Here is a 15,844-nt window from a genome sequence, read left to right as displayed (position 1 = left end):
CATGCCTTGATATTAAGGCTAAATAGCCCTAGATTAAAGGCCACCATAAGTCCATACCAACAGAACTTAAATTCAAGTCTTGAAAGCTGATCTGCAGGCAATTTAACTGTCTTCCAAGTAAAGCTGCTCTTTAAAAGAACAAAAAATTTATACACTTGCAAAGTGGGTGAAGCAGGAAAGTGGGAATCACAATCAGGAAATAAAAATAGACTAAAAAAACCCAATAATGATCGAAAGCAGGTAAGAATTTTAGACAGCTATTATAAATAGTAGAGGCCAGGTGCATGACATTTGTGCACTGGGGGGAGAGGGGTCCCCTCAGCTCGGCCTGTACTCTCTAGCAGTCCGGGACCCCTTGGTGGGTGTCCACCTGCTGGCTTAAGCCTGCTCCCCATGGCAGTTGGACATCCCCTGAGGGGTCCTTAGTGCTGCCATGGAGGCAGGAGAGGTTCCCACCACCTCCACTGCGCTCACCAGCCATGAGCCTGGCTTCTGGCTGAGCAACGCTCCCCCTGTGGGAGCGCACTGACCACCAGGGGGCAGCTCCTTCATTGAGCGTCTGCCCCCTGGTGGTCAGTGCACATCATAGTGACCGGTTGTTCAGTTGTTTGGTCGATTTGCATATTAGCCTTTTATTATATAGATGTTGAGGAACTTAAAGGAAAGCATGAACATAATAAGGAGATAAATAGAAGATATAGAAAAGAGCAAAGTGTGCCCTAGCTGGTTTGGCTCAGTGGATAGATATATCCAAACATCCTGTTTCTTTATGCACCAGGTTTGAAAATTTGTGTATTTCAAGGAATTTATCCATTTCATCCAGGTTGTTGAATTTATTGACATAAAGTTGAAAATATCCACTTATTAACCCTAGGCTCACCAGAGATTCAGAGATCACATGTGTGCAAACACATTAAAGGTGAAAAACCAGCTAGAATGGAGTCCTTCTCCATATTCTAGGCTCAGCTGAGATCTCAGAGAAACATAACTTGGGAGCAGGGCTACTCTAGCCCTAGAAGCAATGACAAATCCCAAAAGCAACCTCAACAGAATCAAATTGTTCTGAATATACTGCCAGGTCTTCTTATAGGTACCTACCCTCTGCTCCCACAGCTAAATATTTGGCCATAGATTCAAGGGAACCCATCTGCTTGTTGCTGGGACTTCCCTGCACAGCTTTCTCCTCTCTGGACCCTGCCTCACAGATTTATTCATCTTAGTGTCCCCGAGCAACAGCCTCTGTTTTCTCCATCTAGAGAGATGCTCTCTGTGTGAGCTTCACTTCCCTGTGTCACAGCTTAGCAAATGCCTTAAGGGAGAAAGCCAGGGTAAATGTGGAATACATCTGTATTCTCTTCTCTCAAGGATGAAAACCTAAATGCCTAAAAACAGGTCCTCCATATACTGTGTCCAGTTCTACCATTTTTCATGCCAGGATACTATGCTGATACGTATTACTATGTCTAGTTGGAACCCAGTAATAAACTTTTGAACAACTACATACATTAAATTAACAAATTCAATGTAGGTAACTCTAGGAAATTTTTTAACTAATTGAATTCAGTAATTAAAACTTGGCATCATGTCAGGCATTGTCGGGAACCAAATATGAGTAAAATACCTTCTCTGAAGGATCTCCTTGGGCAGGGAGGTAAAGCAGAAAGATGCATAACAAACTTCATATGCCATGGGTTTATAAATTCCATTAGATGAAAATCAGAGTGCTCAGAGGAGTGCAAGGGGAGTGTTTAATTTTGACATGGGAGTGGTGGTGGGTGAGTAGTGTTTTGGAAAAGTTTCTTCAAAAAGTAACTTTTCATTTGAGTATTGAAGAATGGTACCTACACAATCCCCCAAATATCTTCTTTTTATAAACTTTAAAATATTTTATAAGCTTTGTGCCTTTTTTTGCAGGCAGGTACTGTCCTGGCTTTAATTTTCATTAGACTCCAGGTAGTCAAATGAGTTGGCTTTCTCTATACATGCATTAAATGGCATGTCAAGATAACTGAATTGTTAGCTCTATCTGGAGAAATAATCTGGGAATGAAAAATGTCCTTAGATCAGAAGTAAATGAGAGTAAGCAGAAGCTAGGTGAGAGTTGGCAGTGTTTATAACTTGTGTAAGCAAAGGGATACGTATTTTTGGATCTGCTTCATATATTAAGAGTCATTCTTGCTACATGAGTTAATAAAGCTATGCTTTTCTGAGGGTGAAAGGTTCAAAACTTTGCCCACCCACTCAGCTAGAAGAATAGATAATTTGGAGCATCACTAGAAGGTATTCAAAACCTACTTTCTTGTCAATGCAGATAACAATGTGTGTCTGGCTTTGAATCAAACAGCTGCCAGCTTGACAACCTGGAGACAGGTTTGATCCCTCCTGCTTCATTTCAGCACCTTGGACACAGAGAGTGCCTGGTGATTATTTTTTTGACCTAATCGCCATGTCTAACCACTTCCTCCTTGAAATTCCCCTTGAATCCCGTTTTCTCCGTATTCTTAATGAACACTCAAATACAGCATTTCTCAGGCTTTTTGGTTGCCGGCCTCCCTTACACTCTTAAAGATTATTGAGACCCTTAAAGAGCTTTTCATAACGTAAATTAGATCTGTTGATGTTACCATGTTAGAAATGGAAAAGGAAGTATTTTTAAAATACTTAATTCTTTGAAAATAACAAAATAAACCCATTTCATTTACCTAAATAATATATTTTTGTGCAAAAAAATCCTATATTTTTCAAACTGAAAAGAAATAGTAAAAAGAATAATATTATTTACATTTTTGCAATCTCTTTTATTTCTGGCTATAAAAGACAGCTGGATCCTCATAGCTGCTTCTGCATTCAGTCTGTCACAGTAACACGTATCTCTGGGAACTTACAAAAGGAGGAGAGTAAAAAGGCAAATAATGGCTTGATATTATTATGGATGTATTTTCCACCCAGGAGGCCTTTTGGAAGAGAGCTTTGAGAACTGATGCTTTACTATGACTCTATTTCACACTTGATTCTTGTCTCATCTCTATAAATATTTCTCCGTGAGTGAATACACTTCTCCAATATATCTTGAACATATCTGCCTTAAAAACACGACTGTGTCCAATAATTTTCTGTGATCATAAGTGCAGGGGCTGCTGGATTATCCTTGTATCAAATTAAATGCCTTTGCCTGCTCTCCAAGGCCTCTGTCATTTCAGCCCACCCTTTCTCACTGAGTCATGTTTCCACCCAGGTTCATTGTGATCTTCCTTTGCCTGGTTCCCTTCGCTCCAAACACCCTCCCCGCCCTTGTCTCATAGGTCCATGTGTTATCTACTCTCTGAGGCCACGTGGGGGCACATTTGTCCTCAAGTCTGTCCTCCATGAATGCTTCCCTGCCTCGCTGACTGTCTCCTCAGACATTTCTGTGGCATTCTATGCTGTGAATCACTGGTTCATCTCTACAATCTTGGTTCAAAATGGATCCAGGAGGTCAGAACAAAGTCTCACTTCTTTGTTTCGCCATAGTCCCAAATGCATTCAGTCTTCCAGTCAGATGAATCAAAGCGCAAACTCACCTAAAAGAGTTTTAAGAAACTTAGAAATGCAGATAAAAGCACAAATAAATCAGGTAACAAGGAATTATTTTTAGTTATATACTTTTATTCTTTTTTAAAAAATTCAAAAAGTTTTTTATGAAAATTATCAAAGATACACAAGAGTATAGTGTAATGAGGCTTCTATACCTATCACCCAATTTGAACAATTATAAATAGATATGTGAGGAGTTTTTTTCTCATTCAGGTTCTCCACTCCACGCAGAGCCTTAGGAAGCTTATTCTAGACATCACTTCATTGTAACTACTTCACTATGTGCCTCTAAACAATACCATTTTTTGAAAATCATCACCATAACACCATTATTATTTTAAAGGCAAAAGCCAGTAGTAATTTTTTATTATCAAATATCCAGTGTCCATATTTCTCCGTTTTTTAAAAATAATACTTTAGAAACTTTTTCTTTGAACTGAAATCTATGGTTAGGCTTAAGTATTTTTTATGCTACAGCTTCTCCCTTCATCTCTTTTTTTTTTCCTTGTCCTTGAATTTTTTCTTTTTCTTTTATTTGAACAGTTTTCCATAGTCTGGATTTTGCTGACTTCATCCCTCGGGTGTCATTGTATATGTTCCTTTCCTCTTTGTATTTCTTGGAAATTGATCATTAGATCCAGAAGACTTTACCATGGTGTGTTTGTTTACTGCAATATTAAAAAGGAAACAAGACATCCAGCACAATCAATACTTTCTCCACCAATACTGTTGCTTTTTTAGGAAGTTCTAAAATGTCAGAGTTACATGCACCTTCAAGAATATTTTTAATAGGATGTTTTATGTTGCTTGAATCCCCAATGTAAAACCTCAGTGAGTGGTTATCCATCCTATCCCAGGATACTTTCATTTATGGGAAGACCAGCTTTCAGGGCAGCCCAATCTGTCTTCCTACAGCTTTTAATCTTTGGTCAGAATTCTAAGCTGGACCAATATGCCAGTCTTCTAGCTGGTGTTCCTGCCCTTAGCAGCCTCCCTCTTCAGTTATTCTTGATAAATGTAAGCCTTCTAAAAATTAGCATAGAAACTTGTCGGAGCCAACAGGTTTGAACATGTTCCTAAGTCAGCCACCTACTGACACTGATACGTATCTTGAGAATTGGAATAGACCAAAAAAAATTAAAAAAAAATGAATGTCATTATTTTCATTTTGATAAACTGGCGTAGCTTTATTATCTTCCCATGAAAATTTTCCTGTGAGTGAAAGAAAGAGATGATAGATAACTAGAGCCAGGTAAAACCCTGGCCTGGGGAATGAGCACAGCTGTGCTGGAGTTGCCGAGGAGGCTTCTGTTCCCAACAGCATATCTAGAAAACAGCGTTGCTGGGAATCACAATAGTGGGGGACAACCTTTCCTTAGAAAAACACAAAATCACACCGTACACCAGGGATTGGTTCTTTTCAGGCAGCCTCCAATGCACTTGTCTCTGTCTTTGGTTTTTCTTTACCACTTCCCATGTTTATCCTTCAGGTGTCTTTATTCCTGACTCAGGCCTTTCAGGTTTGGCAAACCTTTCCAAACCATTGTCATCACTACCACTGGAACAGTAGGAAATTCATGAGTGGTTCCTATTTGCCCTTGGGAAGGCTTTAGAGTGGACATGCTGCCTTCTGGAAGCCATATGTTTATCCTTTAAGATTAAGCTATGATACATCAAACACTATAACCCTAAACCACATCCTAGTGAACTAAAGATACTGTATCAGTTAACAATTATAGAAATGTTCAATTCTTAGGGGTTAAAATTTTCTACTTTTCTATAATACTAACCAGCCTTGGATCACCATACTCTACTAACTAGTTACCTATCAAAGTGTACTGTAAGTCTCCCAGACCTGTGGACCTAATAAGTCCAAGTGCAGAATGTGTACTTGATCTTGAATTCAGTAAAGAGTCATTGAAATGATTTAATTAAGGGTGATATGATCAGGTTTGCTTTCTCAGAATCTCTCTGGCTACAGTGTGGGCACTAGGTTGGAAAGACTAGAAGCAGGAAGCTCAGTTAGTAAGCTGATACAGGATCTTAGTTAGAGATGATGGAGGCCTGAACTAGGATGGATGGTGATAAAGAGAATGAAGGTTTAGTGGTCTTGACTGGGTGATTGGATGTAGTGGGAGAGTGAGGGTTGAGGACAGTGGTTTTCTGGCTGAGACAACTTAGAGGAAAGGGTTACATCTACTGATGATGAAGTAGAGAAGAAAGAGTAGGTTTGTGGGAGACGATGAGTTCAGTTTGATTATGTTAAGGATGAAATGATTTGGTAATAGTTGTGTATGTGGACCAAAGCTCAGGAGCCAGACATAGTCTACGGATAGAGATTTGAGAGTCATCAAGGCAAAAAAGGAAATTTAAGCTGTGGAAACGGATGAGCTTCCCTGACTTCTATATTCCCCCTTAGAGTATCAGTCAGTTCTCAGTTGAAATGGCAGAAGGCTTGGTTAATTTTGAAAAGAATAAAGATGTCTCCTGAGGTAAAACTGATATTTATCAATATTGCATTTATTATGAAAGATAGAGGCATGATCAGTTCTTTTTTTTAAAGATGTATGTAATCAAAACAGTGTCATACTCTGTTGCCCTTTAAAATTAGAGAGTAAATTTCCCCAATCCCTTTCTGCATCTTAAAATGGATTTGCCCAATTGTATTTAGAAGCCATATTATAGCTTCCAAAAAGATACCTTTTATTTTGAAAATAATCTATAAAATGTCTGTGTACATATGTTATGTCATTTTGAATACTACTCACTTTGGGTGGTGGTCAAGCACTCTGCTTATCTGGTCCAGCTTGAGCCTAAGGCAGTGGAGAAGTAGGAAGGGACCATAGACAGTCTCTGTCCCTGGCTTAACCCAGACAGGGAAGAGGTGTGTGCAGGAGTGTAGAACAAAGGGTTCTTCATACTCTGCCTTAAACAAAGCTAGATGATGGATGGCTACAGTGTCAAGGGACATGCCTCTGGGTGACCTGGTGGCCAGTGAGAGACCTGGTATGTTATTGCCAAGTAGGGATTGTCCAGGAAACTCAGATTTGGCATCTTTACAGAAGTACAGAACCAAAAGTTCATCTGCCTGCTGTTCACTTCTCACTACAAAAGCCTCAGACAACTCACCCATGTCCTTGCCAGCAAGTCTCTGGACTGAAACTTGCCTTACCCTTTATGCTAAATGTGAAGGGACATCACCCTGAAAACTTCCTTTGCTTCTTCCCAGGGTGACCGATTTTGGTTGTTTATTTCATTGCTTCGAATTTGCGGTGTTTGGCCTTGAATTCACATCCCACAAATATGAGAGGAGGCTGATGACTATCGCGCCTTAATTACAGGCGGCAGCCTTTCCTACAAGACCCTATAAAATGTCTTTATAAGTACTGGAAGTAATACTTTGATAAAGTGCCTATGACTTAACTATAAAACATTATTGGTATAATTATTTTGTTTTTATGTAAATAAGAATGTCTTGAAGATCGAGAAGATAAAATGTTGGAATGTGAATCGAGACAGGCTCTCCTCCATTTAAGAGTGTATTTCCAGCTGTAAGTAGTTGAAGCAGGAGTTTTATTCAAAATATCCTTTTCTTCCCTCAACAAATGTCATCTATTGACTCAATAAACACTTATTGAGAATTGTTCATCACTGAAGGAGATAGAAATAAAGGATAAGAAATAGGTTGTCTTTAAAGAGATTAAAATAATAAGGATTGAACATATTATTCATTCAACAGTATTTGTGTGGTTCTTCTGTTGTAGGTGTTGAGGATACATCAGTGAAATAAAAATACAAAAACCTCTGACTTAAAAGAGTTTATATTCAAGAAAAAACACAAGCATAGAAGATGGTGATGTCTACTACAAAAAAAGTAACTAAGGTTAAATGCTTAGGGTAAATGGTATAAAAACAGACAGTAATGATGAAAGGGGTTCATGGATGAGCTGGATTTTAAACACAACTCTGAAGATTGAGGACTTGAGTGGATTTAAGTTTGAATTGATACAAGGGAAAGGGACAGGTCACAGAGAGGAGCAGGAGAGTAAAGCAGAGAACCACAGGAGCTGAGGTCATAGTCACCTTAGTGGATTAACAAAGTTACAGTGAAAAGTCTGCCATGGCAAGAAGAAAGCCTTGGTGTTGGAAATTTACAATTCAGTTTAATAGGAATTTCTTGGAAATACTCATAGAATGAAAACTCCAAGGCCAAGAACCTTGTGCATTTTCCTGACCATCCTATCTCTAGTATTTACAACAGTGCCTATCTCAGAGAAGGTGCTAAGCAGATTACTTGTCAGGTGAGTGACAAGTTTGTGTAAGGCTGGTGAAACCAAATGATGGAGGGCCTTGAATGACAAGGTGATATGCTTGACCTTGATCTTATCAGCAACAAAAAGTCAATGTACAGCACACATCTTGGCAGGTCTCACTATGATGAGGTTCCCTTAATATATTACTGGCTTCTATCGCTTTCCCTCATGGCTTCAATCACTTTCTTGACTTTCTGTCTCTTCCCCTTGGAGATGACAAGATGACCACTGCCATTGCCTCTCAGGACCTAGATGTGCATATGTGCAGCTCTCATATTACCAAGGAGCATGGGAGCTCTGGACCATGCTGTGCTCTATGCACAAATAGAACAAATGCCATTTCCACCCAGTGTAACTCACTGTCAGTGGGCCGCAGAGTATTGCATGTGTACCTGTGCCTCAGGACAACAGCCCTTGGCTATGTCCTCCCAGCCCTTCTTTCCCTCCAGCTCAGATATTAATTTCCAGGATGGACATTAGGATGTCTTCCCCGAACCTAACCCAAAACCGTGTGCTCCCTCCCTTCTAGCTGCCCTCTTCCCTCCTGGCTTTCTCCCAAGGTTCCTCAATCATCCTGCCTGACATGAGCCTGTTTTTCACTTTTGACTGTTTCTGTTTACCTAGAATCATATGTTTTTAAAGGGGGAAGGAGTGGTAATGATTACATTTCACTTTACAGGTTAGGAAACTGAGGCTCAGGAAAGGAAAGTGAGTCACTCAGCTTTCAACAGCCAATCTAAGCCTTCATGATTCCGCGTCCTGAAGTCTCTGATTTCTGAGCAGGAAAGTAGTGCCACCCTCAAAAAGCTGCAGGGTGATGAGTTGGGCACCATTGGCTTAGCAATGAACAAGGCTATAAGTGAAGAGAGCCCTCCAGCTCTGCGGCCACAGTGTGTGGGTCCTGTGAATGGCAGTGGAGGGGAAAGGACAAGTCTGAAGGATGTTCCAAAGGAAAACATCAGTGGGGCTCAGTGACTGGTTGAAATGTGAGAGACAAAGAGGAGAAAGTGTCAAATACACATTATTTTTTCAGGAACTGAGCTAGGCCCTGTGCTTGCTCTACAGCAAGAGAGACAACCTGAGCCTTTGCCATTGTAAAGCTATTGCACATGCTGGGGGATGAGACAGATAATCAAAGAAAACAAGAAAACTTACAAGAGGGTGGGCAAAATGGGTGAAGGTGTTCAAAAGGTATAAAATTCCAGTAATAAAACAAGTAAGTCCTGGGATATAATGTATAACATGGTGACTATAGTTAACAATACTGTAGTGTATATTTGAAGGATGCTAAGAGAGTAGATCTTAAAAGTATTCATGACTGGGGGGTGAGGGGAAAGGAACATGCTTTTGAAAAAAAGAAAACGTACAAACCATGATATGTGCCATGAAAGAGATACACCACACTAACACGTGTGTGTTTGTAGACTACTCTTCTTTAAACTGGGTGATTGGAGAAAGCTTTGTGTAGTGATTATAAGATGTATCAAGTGTGAGACTCATGAAGCAATGGTGATTTTAATGAAAGCGGCAAAGTTTGGAAAATAAGTTGGTTTATGAAAGGAGGTTGCTTTTAAGGAAACAACCTCTAAAAGAAAATGATGACTTATTTGCCGACAAATATCAAAATTTTGTTAACTAAAGAGGGGGAAAATTGTGCTATCTTTCTAAAGTGTTTGAATTACTTATTTCAAAAAGAAACATATGACACCAGGAGTTCTTCTAAGGAAATGTGCACAGTGAGTCTACCCAGTTACTGTGGATGTTTGGGTTGGAAATGTGTGTTCTGGGAGACATGGTCCCCTTTTAAAAAAAGGAGAAATATAGTTTGGGGCTTTGGTAACTCCTGAGAAAAACATTTTGTAGTGCTTTACTTTGAGAGCTTGGACCCATCCAGGGTAAATCCCTAATTCTGTAGAGCTACACTTGGCCAGATAGAATGATACCATAGCGTCTCTCCCTTACAGAAGCCTGAGGTGTGAGAGAGTATCTCCCCAAGTGATCTCATTCCTGTCGTAGGCTGGAAGAAGCAGTGGTTCTTAATAATAGTAATCATGGTATAGTAACTAAAGGCCAGTGTACACCAGTCCCTGAATAAAGGGAAAAGGGACAGCACTCCCACACTGGGCAGTCCCAATAATGCTCTGGGTTTGTTCTGTTCAGTATTGTGTACCCAGAACACAATATGTATCTTTTCCCCTACTCACTGCACCCTCCAACACTTCCTTCCTTCTTTGACTTGACTACTGTTCAAGCTTCCTGCCAGAAAGTTCAGAAAAGACTCAACATATTACCTCTCACAAGAGAGCAACCACATCACTTCCCTAAGAGGCACAAGAAAACTGCTATTTTAAGTCCAAGTTAAATAGAAGAAAAGAGAACGTCCTTCTAAAGAGGTGTTGAACTAACATCATCTTGCCCAGTTTGTAAGCTTGACACTGTCATCAGGACATAAAGGCTAAAAGTAAGGTCTGCCAATCAGTGAGATATCTTGTTCTCAGGAGCTGGGAGGTACACTTGTCCATCTTTTATGTCCCCCAAGTCCAATGCAAGGGGCCAATAGAACTGAAATCCTCTTCTCAAGAAAATGAATCTGTGTACATACACAGACTTGTATTTCATTTCATGGGAAGTCTATCCATGAGTATTAGATTGAGAGCCTAGGGCTTTAGTCCACAGTTAATCTGGCCAGCATTCTTAGAGATCCCTGACTGCCATTCTAGGTAGATAACCTAAAGACTCCTATCTGGCTGAGCTGCGCAAGGCAAGTCACTGTGACAGCCAAACCAGAAGCCCAGCACAGAGGCATCTGGTAGACACTGTGATAATAAGAAACTTGGGTCTGTGCTTACACTATGAATCCTACAGCTTTTCTCTGGGGTTTAGTTCAATGGGTTTTCTTCCTGGCAAGAAGATGCCAACTAATGTGGCCTGAATAGTGCTGGGCACTGGAATTCCTTGGCCTGGGGAACCAGCTTTCTATCTGTGTGACAGCTTGTGTCTCTCATCTGTTCATTGGATGCATACCAGTCACATTGGACTGATACCCACACCCATAGAGAGACTACTGGTTGAACAAGGAGAAACAAATAAGGGTTATTTTCTTTCATGGTCATGTAACATCAGCTTCTCCTTTGGAGTCTGCATTGTTTTAATTGGAGTCATTCAGACTCCAATTTTCTTAATGTGATACCCTACAGATGAGCCCTTCCAAGCTCATCACCGACTGTTCTTTTTTCCAGTGTTTGAACAGTACATTATGACTTTATGAATGATGTAGTTATTTATGATGTTACTATCCTCCCCCTTCTTTCTCATTATCTCTGCAAAACTTGTTGTCATCCTATGCTAACATCTAGACATATTGCCATTAACACTTTCTGTGGGGTTACTAAATGGCACATAGATTAGGAGCATCAATGGGTGAAGTGGAGCAGAGTCTGAGTATAGTACTGACTCGACCACAAATGAGCCAGGTGATTTTTTGGGACCCCCTTTCTTTCCTCAGCCTTACTATCTTCATCTATAAAGGAAGGGTTGACAGTACTTGCTAGTCTCTATGATTCTGCCAGTCTTCACATTCTAGCATTCTCTGACTCCAGCTAATTAGGGTTTATCATAACCCAATGTCTCAAAGTTGTCTTGAAGATGTCACATTTCCAGGGAAGTGAAATGAAGCTGGGAGGCTAGGATCATAGAGAATTGACTCACAGGTTTATGCTTCCATACCAAGTCACCCTGACTCTGAAAAAGTTGAACTGAAGAGGAACTTTCTAATCCCCGGTACTGGGCTGGAATTTGAGAACTCCACTTTTGTCTCCACTGTCTTATAGAGTGAACTAAAAACACTGCTGGGAAAAAAACAAAACAAAACAGAAAACCAAAATTGGCAGAAAAATGTTTTTCTCCTGTCTTGGGGACATTGAGAGAAAAAATTATTTGAAATCATAATTTTCAATTTCCCCATGGAATCTAGAGGCCTCAACAGTGGAGACAACAATTCTGCATCTCCAACATGTTGATGGTGCTCAGGGATAAACTCATGTTCTGTCCATCTCGGTCTGGCCAAGTTTTAGTTGACCAGGATGTTTAGAAGATCTTGAAGAGAAAAGAGTCAGAGATTCTACAGGAGACCAAATAGTGGAAGGAAACTCAGTGAAGGGAAGAGTCCTGAGGGCTTGGGGGGTTTACAAAGCTCAAGAATTAAAGCAGATAGATTCACATAAAGGGATAACCTGACCTTCAGGGTGATGGGTTCAAGGGATTAAACTGGGAGCTGTATGTTCCTCTTGAAGCAGAGTCTGAGCAGAGATTGTTGCTGTAGTGGAGAGGACCAGTATTTAGCTCTGAAGCTGTAGACAGAACAGGAAGGCCACAGTAGAGAGAGCCGAGGAGCTCTGAGTCAGCCAGACTAAAGGTAAGGGGAGCTCGATGGAGGGACTAAAAGGACATTTGAGATTTATATTTATGCATGCAGATCAGGGCTCTGTAAGCATAAAGAGTGTCCTTGAAGGAATTGGAGGAAATTCCAAGGATCCCAAATCAATTTATTAGAATTCCCATTCATAATTCATGTATTTTTCTTTTTCTTTTAATTAAAATTCTTAAAATAATAGAAATGTACTCCCCTTTCTAGTTGATTTATAGAATAGTGAAATTCTCAGACAAAGTAGTTCTTGGTATACCCTGCTCATGTATTCTCATTAAGGCCAGATCAAGGCATGCCTTTGGGAAGCAGGTTCCCTTAATCATTGTCACTATTGTATTAGGAAAATATATTGGACAATATATTGGCATCATAATATAAAAATAATTTTTTCTAGAACTGATCATATTCAAGCAAAACCACCACTCCTGTTGGCCTTGGCCACTTGCTTCACATCTCAAATGAAGTTTGAAAAAGCATAAACAAACAAAATTGAAACAGACTCATAGACACATAGACTCATAGACTGGTGGCTGCCAGACGGTGGGAGATTAGGAGACTGGGAGAAAGAGGTGAAGAGATTAAGAAGTACAAATTGGTAGTTATAGAATAGTCATGAGGCTGTAAAGTACAGCATAGGGAATAAGTCAATAATATTGTAATAAATATGCATGGGGTCAGGTGGGAACTTGAAATATTAGGGGGATCACTTTGTAAAGTATACTATTGTCTAACCATTACACTGTACACCTGAAACCAATACAAATTAAAAAAAAAGAAAAAACGTCTTTCCAATTTAGCTTCCTGCAACTATACACTTCATCACTCTCTATTCAACATCTTCTTTCCCAAGAGGTGTATTATTCAAATCTATTTTGAGATTCCATAAAGAAACGTAGGCCCGAAAATCCAATTGTCCAATTTTAAATCCCACCTCTACCAGCAACCCTCTGCCTGTGTGACATTAATTAAGTTATTCAACCTCATTAAACCACTGTTTCCTCATTTGTAAAGTAGGGATGTTGCTAATGATGATGAAATTGTATGTAAAGTGTTTAGCACAGGCCTGGCTCAAACCAGGCACTCAATATAAATAAATCCTATTATAATTATAAGAAAACATTAAAAACTTTGGAGCTAAAGAATAATACTTTACAACCATTCTGTGTGTGTGTGTGTGTGTGTGTGTGTGTGTGTGTGTGTGTGTGTGTTTTAATTTATTTGAGACACACTGAACTTAGCAGGGAGTGTGTCTCAGATATAATACATGCTCCCATTGACAACTGTATCATTTTGGGTTTTTTGTTTTGTTTTTTTTTTGCAATATTTAAGTGTATTCTTTGTTTATATTGATGAAATCCTCTACTAAATTTTAGGGCATTGTTTGCTAGAACAAGGACACCCATCAGTTTGTCATGCCTTTAATGGGTCCATAGAATAGAGAGAAAAAGAAAGACATAAAGAAGGCCTTGCCCAGCTGGTGTGGATCAGTGGTTGAGCGTCGGCCCATGAATCAGGAGGTCACCCATTCGATTCCTAGTCAAGGCATGTGCCTGGGTTGCGGGTTTGATCCCCGGTTGGGCATGTACAGAAGGCAGCCAACCAATGATTCTCTCTTATCATTGACTAGGGGCCCAATGCACAAATTCATGCACCTTGAAAGGAATTGTGGGCTGTGAGGCTGTGGTGGGCACAGGGGTGGGTCTCAGCCCCTCCCGCTGTGGCCCCTGGTCCCTTGTCTGCTGGCAGCCCTGCTCCAGCCGCCACTGCTCCCATGTGCTGATGGTGCTGGCCCCACTTGTACCCGCTGATGGTGCAGAGCCATTGGGACCAGTGCCAGCAGTGGGTGCGAGCAGGGCTGGTGCCATCAGTGGGTACGAGCGGTGGCTGGTGGCCCTGATCACCCCTCAGGAGCAGGGTGAGGTAGAGAAGCCATGAGGAGCAATCAGGGCCAGCAGCTGCCCCTTGTACTCACTGATGGGGCTGAACGATCAGGGCCAGTGCTAGGCACCGGCAGTGGGTGCGAGCGGGGCCAGCGCTGGCAGCAGGTATGAGCACCAGGCGGGACCACAGCGCATAGGAGCAAAGAATTTTCAGTAACCACCAGAGGCTCACCCCAATGACAGCGACTGGCACCCTGCCTTGGCTGGCACCCCTGCTCACCTGCTCGACCATCCCGCCGTGGCCAACACCTGCCATGTTCTGTGTGTGCCCCCTGGTGGTCTGCGCACATCATAGTGACCAGTTGTTCAGTTATTCAGTCTATTTACATATTAGCTTTTTATTATATAGGATGCTTCTCCCTTCCTCTCTGAAATTAATAAAATATATTTAAAAATAAAATAAAGGTTTTAAGCTGGAGCAAAAGAAAAAAAGCTGTGCAGAGAATAAAGAACACTGGACTGGGAGTTCTAGATCCCTTTATCCATCACTGTATTAGTGCCATAGCTATCAAGTGGGTGACAATCATCATGTTTTTAACTTGGAAATTGAGTAATTGAATAAGATAATGCCTTAGATTATTCCCACTTTAAGGTTCCGTGGTTTTGTTATTCTGCTGCCAACGGCTATGTGATAGTTATGATACAATATTTAAAGAGGTCTGAAACTTGATTCCTGCTTTGTTAACTAATGAACAAGACTAGAGTAGCTAAAGAGGATGGGAAAGGGCATTTTAGACATGGGGACCCAACTCAAGAGGACAAAAAAAAGTGAGCAACCAGATTCGCTACAAACTTGGAGACAAGTTCATAGTGTCTGGTTAGAGTAAAAGTATTAATGTTAGAAAGCTGGATTAGGTCGAGTTCTGTGGAGAACCCTGAATGTCAAGCAGTTGACAATCATTTTATAAGCATTTTGGCAGCCATTGGAGTGTGTTGAGCAGGGAAGCATATTGTAACATCAAAAGGCAGCATCAAAGAAAAATACAGACACTCCTCAACTTACAATGGAGTTATATCCCAATAAACCTATTGTGAGTTGAAAAGATCATAAATAAAAAAATGCATTTAACACACCTAACCTACCTTAGCCTAGCCTACCTTAAATGGGTTCAACACACTTATATTAGCCTACAGTTAGGCAAAATCATCTTGCTGTCACTGCCCCGCATCATGAGAGTATCCTACCACATATTACTAGCCCAGGAAAAAAACCACAACTCAAAATTCAAAGTGCAGTTTCTGCTGAATTTGCACCAACGTAAAAGTGTAAGTCTAAACATAGTAGGTAAGTGACTATACTTACAGTGTAATTGAAAATCACTGGCCAAAAGTTGACAAAGCTAATATTTTATAAATTTTGAATTCTTATTAAAATATACAATTCCAATATTCAGGAGAGAAGGAATTCATAACTATTTAGGCCGTGTCTGTATAAAATTGCTTTAAAGAACAAAAGGAATACTAAAATAACCCCATTTTTATTTGGGTTATTTGAATGAATTCCAAGTTATTTTAAAATTCAGGCAAAAACAATTTCCATATGTAGACTCAGCCTAAGTTCCGAGTTTTCATTATGTAAAGCTTTCAAGCAG

The 15,844-nt window shown here is 40.3% G+C and overlaps 1 protein-coding gene across 3 annotated transcripts in view; it reads left to right on the top strand.

The window, feature by feature from the left end:
- ADRA1A (adrenoceptor alpha 1A) overlaps positions 1-15,844 on the top strand; it is a gene marked incomplete at its 3' end in the record, with an annotated part of 115,932 nt that overhangs the window by 84,629 nt on the left and 15,459 nt on the right. The gene's annotated exons all lie outside the window — the stretch shown is intronic.

This window comes from Plecotus auritus (genome assembly GCF_963455305.1).
Source record: "Plecotus auritus genome assembly, chromosome: 6".
NCBI classification, from domain to species: domain Eukaryota; kingdom Metazoa; phylum Chordata; class Mammalia; order Chiroptera; family Vespertilionidae; genus Plecotus; species Plecotus auritus.
Note: the sequence above shows the minus strand (reverse complement) of the source record. Positions and strands in the feature narration are given on the sequence as shown.